The 8591-nt window shown below is 33.1% G+C and overlaps 1 long non-coding RNA gene across 1 annotated transcript; it reads right to left on the minus strand.

Moving 5' to 3' along the window:
- Window positions 1–3037: 3037 nt before the first annotated feature.
- Window positions 3038–7894, minus strand: LOC121421514. The gene is made up of 4 exons (XR_005970984.1): window positions 7608–7894; window positions 6136–6257; window positions 4211–4323; window positions 3038–3447 (listed from the first exon to the last, which is right to left on the minus strand). It is a non-coding gene; the product is annotated as an uncharacterized LOC121421514 (long non-coding RNA).
- Between the last annotated feature and the right edge of the window lie 697 nt (window positions 7895–8591).

Below are 8591 nucleotides of genomic sequence, written 5' to 3' on the forward strand. Positions count from 1 at the left end.
ATTAATGTACCGTGGCCGCTCCTTGATCTAATACTCCATTGATTAAAGGACAAGTCCACCCCAACAAAAACTTGATTTGAATAAAAGAAAAATTCAACAAGCATAACACTGAAAATTTCATCAAAATCGGATGTAAAATAAGAAAGTTATGGCATTTTAAAGTTTCGCTTATTTTCAACAAAATAGTTATATGAACGAGCCAGTTACATTCAAATGAGAGAGTTGATGACATCACTCACTCACTATTTCTTGTGTATTTTTTTATATGAAATATGAAATATTTTTATTTTCTCGTCATTGTTATGTGAAATGAAGTTTCATTCCTCCCTGAACACATGGAATTCCATTATTTCAACATTTTGTGCTTCAGGCAAGGAGGTCCTAATCGTCAAATTCGTAAAAATTGAAATATTGTATAATTCAAACAATAAAAAACAAAAAAAATAGTGAGTGAGTGACATCATCGACTCTCTCATTTGGATGTAACTGGCTCGTTCATATAACTATTTTGTTGAAAATAAGCGAAACTTTGAAATGCCATAACTTTCTTATTTTACATCCGATTTTGATGAAATTTTCAGCATTGTGCTTGTCTGATTTTTCTCTATTGATTCAAATCAACATTTTTCTTAGGTGGACTTGACCTTTAAGTACAAGTGAAGTTCTATTTAAAAAAAAAATCTTGAAATAAATGAAGACTTTTTACAAGCTGGCTTTCGGAATGAATAGTCACTCCATTTTTTTTAAGATCAGCCATCTTCTGTTACCCATGTGCAAGCATAATTTTAAAGAAATAGAACGTTGTTCTTTTAAAGACACTTTTTAAATTGATTTATCAAATTAAAGAGCAGATGTGTTACTTGCATGGTGTATATATGATCTTTTTTTTTTTAATTCAGACACCATGAGTCAATTAAGTTTTTGGTAACCTTTTTTTTTTCTTTCATTCTCGGGTTCTTTTTCGAAAACAATTTGGTCCACTACCGAGTCCAAAATAAATCATCCAAAAAGATTATATTAGTATATTTACAGCTAATTTTAACCTCAAATACTTTTTCTGAAAATAAGCAAAATACGATTTATTCTGAATGGACCAGACGTATGGTGTGAAAAGGCCTTAAAAACATAAAGTCACGCTTCCAGATATATTATTTGCCCCTGTCATCGGATTCTATAAGAAATTCCCGCACAAAACCCCGAAATTCGGCATCATCTACAAAACTGTAAGAACAAATTCTTCGAAATTTTTCATTATATCATGCAACTTTATGCTTAAAATCAAAGGTTTGCTCTAATAAGCTAACTAAAGTCCCATTTTTTATTCAGACTCTCTGTCGGTCAGTCTGATCAAATACACTTGACAGAAATCAATATCGCAATATTATTTTCTTTTGTATGTATTTCTTTTCAATTTGTCATGTATTTCTCGGTTTTCCAAATTTATCAGAATTGTTTTGTGATGGAAATCGTTGGGATTTATTTTGATGACCATAATCAGGTTGAGATAAGTCAGTAAAAAGAGAAATAATCAATTACTCAGATTAAGATTTGTGGAAGCATTTCGATGTTGTGCTGGGAATTCAAGAAGGTTGCTGAATTACCTCATGGTCATAACCCGGGGATCATAACCAAAGAATACAGATTATAAGCTCGCAGGTATAATGGTTAAATCAGGGCTCTATGGTCCGTGACATCATACTATTCAAGGGGAGGGGGGTGAAACCAGAGATCACCCCCCCCCCTTGGACAAAAATTCACAACACAAATCGACATCCATGGCCCTTGGAACGATTTTTTGGGGGGCAGGGGTGCTGAAGAAAATTTGACCCCAAAACATAAAGAGAAAGTTTTCACTACAAAATGAGGGTCGTTTTGGTCCCAAGAATTTGACAACCAAAAACAGAGGGGGGGGGGGGGTCAACAAAAAAAAATGAAGGTGATTTTCCTGACATTTCTAATTTGGCACACATACCATCACCCCGCTTCCCATGTGGGCTTTATAGCTCGCCAATGTAGGTATTTTTTAAAATCCCTCCAATCATATTCAGACAGGGAGTCCACTTCCGCGTCCAAATTTCAATCGATTTCAGAATTTGATTGCGGAGGAGACCGGATTAAAATCTTACTGCATTTCGCCCCTTATCATTGTCTTGACCCTAATAGACGGGGTAAGACAGTGCGTCCAACAAAAAAAGGGAACCCGTATTTAGAGATAGATTTCACATGTTTTTACTATGAATTTGATACATGGTAAGAGTTAAATCTCATCTTTAATTTGAGACCAAAAACTTGGTAAATCATTCAAGCAAGACAAATTAAAACAACAAATATCGAGGACTTTCAGAAACGATTTGTTCAGAAAGGTATTAATCATTCTCAATGCACTCTTATTTCAGTGATCAGTGAGATATGTAATAATGTATACAAAAGAAATGATATTGAGTCAATCGTCGAATAAGTTCGGGTGTCGTAACACAAGCCAATCTTGTCCAAATTTTCTGTGCAACATGGTTTTGGCATTAAAATTTCAAACTCGTATTGCTCATTAAAGGGACGGTCTGGGCTCAAAATATTTATATCTAAATGAATTGAGTGAAATTCAGGGAGCAAAATGCTGAAAATTTCATCAAAATCGGATAACAAAGAATTTATTGAATTTAAAGTTTAACAATAATTTGTGATAGCAGTTATATGCACATAGTCATGAATATTCATTAGGTGGGCTGATGATGTCACAGTCACATCCCCACTTTCCTTGTTTTTGTGTTATTACATTAAAATCATAACTGAAACATTTTTTCATTCATGAGTTAGTGATGTGTCTCCATTATGATAAAATAAGTTGCACTTATTTAATCAGTTGTCAATCCAATTATTTCGTTTTTGGTTGAAAATTTTAGAATAAACCTAATTTCTTATAATAAAATACAAAAGAACAAGTGGGTATATGACATCATCAGCCAACCTATATAGTGAATATTCATAAAAACATTCCTAGAACTGTTTCACCAGAATAATACAAATCTTTAAAATTCAATAACTTTGTTATTTGTTATCCGATTTCGGTCAAATTTTCAGCATTTTGCTCTGTAAATTTTACCATATTTATTAAGATAAAAATATCTCTAGCCTGGACCATTCCCTTTAATGCGTAAAGTGTTTGTGGCAGATTAGGTATAAAATTAGAGGAATTATTGAATTGTGTGTATAAAAGTGAAAATATAATGCAAATGAAATATTATAATGAATTTGCCTTAGGAGAAAAACGATATGAGAATCCCAGTTTCCTTTTTTTGAGGGACGCATAGCAACTAGATAATCTGCGCCTTGTTCATGGTCCACCTCGTTGATCTTTGCAGCCAGCCCACTCTATCTTAGAAGAATGTTTCAACGATTGTCCCGTCGGATTTCAAAATCTGTCCTTCTTGCTTGCAATGTGGAGCTTGTCTGATAGGATAAGAGAGCAAAACAAAAATAGTGATGGTATGAATTAAGCTACATTATTTAATAACTAAAATCAGCATGCACGTCAACCATGTCTTAAAAACATGATTGTTCGAAATCAAAATCTACAAGTATATTTAATTAATCAATTACGCTAATTTGTTGTTTTTTTATTTTATTCTCGGCACTTTTTATGTCATTTTTACTGATTAACTGATACGCTCAGTAAAAATAATAAGTAGAAGACCAAGATTAACAGTGTATCTTATCTTATTTAACAAAATGTTAAAAAGAATACGCCTCTGTATCTTACGATGACATGACCACTTTACCCGATTGTCTATATAGCCTCATACGGGCGATGCATGTATTGCAATCCGCTTTTCATTGAAATGAACCACGTAGGGAGACCTGTAATAAATATTTGCATTTAAAAGATATTGTTTTGAATTACATGTCCGAAATAAAATACAAGATGATCTAACCTCGCAGAGTATTAATTGTAACTAAAACACTCCGTAATAACAATTTTATGCTTCCACTTTCCTTCAGTAAACAAATAAACAAAATTTACGGGGTTCTCTGTCACTTATATAGTAACAGAAAACATCTTAAAGAGGTTTAATCGATAACATGTTTGTAAATGTACAAATACAGCGAAGGAAACATCATTAGTGAATGTTATAGCGTAATAAAAGAATGTTAAAGATTATACAAAATATGATACTACATTATTTGCACAGTGTTGACAGATTACGCTACTTACTTTCTAATGACCTCAGTTTTTTCCAGGGGGGGGGGTGTTCCATCTCCAATTCTCTGGTTACTCCTTCAGTCACCAGTCTGCACGTAAACCATACCCTCTCCATCAGCCAGTTGCTGTAAAATAATTTTCAAGACACCAATCAATGGTGGTCAGTTTTGTACACTGTATAAAAATTACCTTAGTATTCACTTAATTGAATTATGTTAAGAAACTACCTTAATTCTTTGAAATAATTATTACTTTGGAAGTTCTCAGTAAAATTTACTTATTTTCTTTGCATCCATTTTACACTATCGAAGTAAAACTATAATTAAAGAGATAATGAGGGAGTGAGTGAACTTCTAAGCAGGAAAGTCCACTTCTCGTCCGACTTTCAATGACATAATTTCCACTTGGACATCTTTAATAAAAAAAAAAAATCAATTTTTTTTATTATCACTTTCCTGTAGTTGTACTGACATAGTTTAGTTACATTTTGTAGGTTAAAAACTCCACATACATGAAGTAAAATCAAATAAAAAAACCCACTTCTTCTCGCGATGATACAATATTGTGAGACCCCCCCCCCACAAATATAAGTAAAGCAAACCTTAGAGAACCTCACATGCCAACTACACCCTTAAAGGTCAATTCCACCTCGGAAAAATGTTGATTTGAATCCATAGAGAAAAATCAGACAAGAACAATGCTGAAAATTTCATCAAAATTGGATGTAAAATAAGAAAGTTATGACATTTAAAAGTTTCGCTTATTTTTAACAAAATAGTTATATGAACGAGCCAGTTACATCCAAGTGAGAGAGTCGATGATGTCACTCACTATTTCTTTTGTTTTTTTATTGTTTGAATTATACAATATTTCAATTTTTACGAATTTGACGATTAGGACCTCCTTGCATGAAGCACAAAATGTTGAAATAATGGAATTCCACGTGTTCAGGGAGGAATGAATTAAACTTCATTTCACATGACAATGACAAGAAAATAAAGATATTTCATATAAGAAAATACAAAAGAAATAGTGAGTGAGTGATGTCATCAGTTCATATTTGCATACCGACCGAGATGTGCATATAACTGTTTTGTGAAGTGAAGCGAAACTTTAAAATGCAATAACTTTCTTATTTTACATCTGATTTTGATGACATTTTCAGTGTTACGCTTGTTAATTTATTTCTCTTTTTATTCAAATCAAGTTTTTGTTGGGGTAGACTTGTCCTTTAAAGGGAACTTCACCCTGACAAACAAAACGTTTTTATTTATTGTGAAAATTGCAGAAAAAATAATATGAAAAACATCGGCGGTTTTTGAGTAAAACCTATCAAAGAGTTAAAAGTTACTAGAATTTGGATTATTTGATTTGTGACGACTTTTGCGAGCAGCTTTCCTAAATATCATATAGTTACTATGGTAAAAATAAATGAAATATCACTTTCTCAAAAAAAATAACAAATGGTTTTATTGTACCTTCAGTATATCAATACACAAATCATGTCACAAGCGCTACATGCCTCTCTTACAAAAGCAAACAAAAATTTGACATCACGAAACATTAAAAAATAATAAATGTATGTATTTTATCTTACTTATCATATGGGGCAGCTGCTCCTTTGTTACGTCACAAATCCAAACCTTGAAACTATTGATATTTGATATTTAATGTATTTTCCTAAAACCTTAATCAATATTTTTTCTACTATTTCTACAACTAACTGTTCAGGTTGAACCTTTCCTGTACTTAACGGCTAGCCAATACATTATCAAGACCATGAATTTAAAAAATGGAATCATCATCAGGTCGAGAAATTTGACTGAAGAAAACAAAGAGGGTTTCTTTTGGGTTATTTTAGTCCTCAGAAATTTGACAAGCAAAAAAATAAAACAATGTTGTCCGTCCCACCATGGACCTACTATGGTCACACCTACCGGAATTCCACGGGGGTCTTGCCTATGGAAAGTAACACACGCAGCACTCACACTTTCCAGGGCCATGATCATCATATCATTTCAGATCAAATTGGCAAATCCACTCCAAACGAAAACTTAATCTGGAGAAAAAGAGAAACATTGAACAAGCTTAACGCTGAAAGTTTAATAAAAATCAGATGAATGCTAACTAGCAAATATATTGAGAGACAGTCAAGAGCAATGACATTAAATTAAAAACACACACCTAATTTCAATTCTTCTCGCGTTTATAACAATATTTTGAGACTTGCCCCCCCCAAAAAAAAAAAATGAAACAAACCTTGGAGGATCTCATATGCTAGAAACTTTAATCTAATCAAGGCCGGAACATGCAATCATCATATCAGTTAAAATTAAAGGGCAAATGCACTCCCACCGAAAACTTGATCAAAAGAAAAAGAGATACATCGAACAAGTATTCGCTGAAAATTTAACCAAAATAAGATAAATATAAAGAAAGTGATTTAACGACATGTAAAAAAAAATACTTAATTTTTCACAAACAGCTCTAATTTGACGATAAGGAGACTCTTCATCAAATCACTCGAAATTACAACAATGACAATTCCGCATATCAAAGGAACCTTTATCACATCATATCGAGATAATCAAATATTTCATATTTCTTGGAATAAAAATCATAAATTACAATATAAATACGTCATCGGCCTTTATTAGCATCCCGACCAAACTTCAGCATGTCACAACATTCTTATTTTACTCCCGATTTTGAGGAAATGTAAGTTTTGTTTGATTTTTCTCTATTATAATTGATTAAAAATCAACGATTGTTGGGGTGGGGAAGTATTTTATAAAGATTTTCTGTAAAACAAAATAAAAAAATTATATAAAGTTTATGCATATAGAATATAAAATCACCAACTTATTACATAATAACACCAAAATCCTACACGCCCCCTACCACACTATCAATTTATCTCATTGGCCTACCAAATTCACCATAATGTTCACAGGGAGTCGGGGTAGGGTAGTGTCACACGGAAACCGACGTTGGCAAAGTACATGAAATACGAAAAAGGGATCCATACCACTTCACTTGAAGGGAAATATATCATTACATTTCATTCAGGGGCGGATCCCCATTTTTCTGAGGAAGATTTTACAACCCCTCCCCCCCCCCGAAAAAGGGGGCAGGAGGGTTTTATTTGTGTTACAACAGCATAATTACATGACAATTGTTATTTGTGCCTCTCAAGAGGGGGGGGGGACGGGCCGGCTGTGCCCCTCTGGATCCGCCAGTGATTTCATCATCTTTCCAGACCCTTGATTTAAATGCTCACAAGATGAGTATGAACTTTTCGGTATAGTCAATAGTGACTATATCCAATCTTGACAGTAGCAAACTTATTTTGATTCGTACTACTGTACTACTACGAAGGATAACAGCCAAAGAAAGAAAGTTTACTCACATGGATCATCTCTGGTATACAACATCACACTGTTGTTTTCACTGTAATGCAAGATGTAGCTGCGTAAACAAGCCGTATGCTAGCTGGTGGACATGACCTGGCTGCGGCTCTGGTCAATGGTCATAGGTCCATACTCTGATAAAATGATTATCATCATCGCCAGTATCATACTCCTCAATAAAAATGTCGGCATATACAACGGTTGACAACCATCAATTTGCTAGACATACAGGTCTTTAGATAATTCAAGATACAGTATATAACGGAGCTCAGTCACGACGACCCCACGTCATATTTGCATGGAGCTGGAGGTACAGGAATGCGCGGTTTCTTGTCAAAACTATCGTCAATGGAGGATAAATCATTCAAGACTGAAAGAGGAGATTACCTGGTAGTCTAGTATTGTAGACCTTTTCATGTTAATCTTAGAGGAAGATTGGAACAGTGCTCGTATCCACCGCCCGCTCCACAGATCTCTTCTAACGAACTCATAACGACAATGCGGGATTACCTGTTATGATTTGTTTTCTTACCACCATGGTCATATTTCTCATATACAGTTTTTATAAGATGCCCTCAAAATTGTCAAATTTTGAGATACGTTGTTATGCCCTTGTTTGATTCTGTTGGAATTAGCAATTGATTCATGACCTTTTGCAAAAAAAAATGCAGATGATAATAATAATGAAAATAACAATGATCAATGATGATGATGACCTTAGTATCAATGATGATAAGAATGAAAATATTAGTTAACTGAATATGATTGATTATATGATAATATTCACAGGAAAATGATGATAATATTAATAATCATAATGATATTGATGATAATAAGAATAATAACAACTATATAGTACTAATATAATGATAATGATGATAATAATGAAAAAACAATAATGGTAATAACAGTGATAATAATGATAATAATAATGATAATTTTAACAACAATAATAATAATAATGATTATAGTACTAAATTAAA

The sequence above is a fragment of the Lytechinus variegatus genome, chromosome 9, assembly GCF_018143015.1.
Source record: "Lytechinus variegatus isolate NC3 chromosome 9, Lvar_3.0, whole genome shotgun sequence".
In the NCBI taxonomy this organism is placed as follows: Eukaryota; Metazoa; Echinodermata; class Echinoidea; order Temnopleuroida; family Toxopneustidae; genus Lytechinus; species Lytechinus variegatus.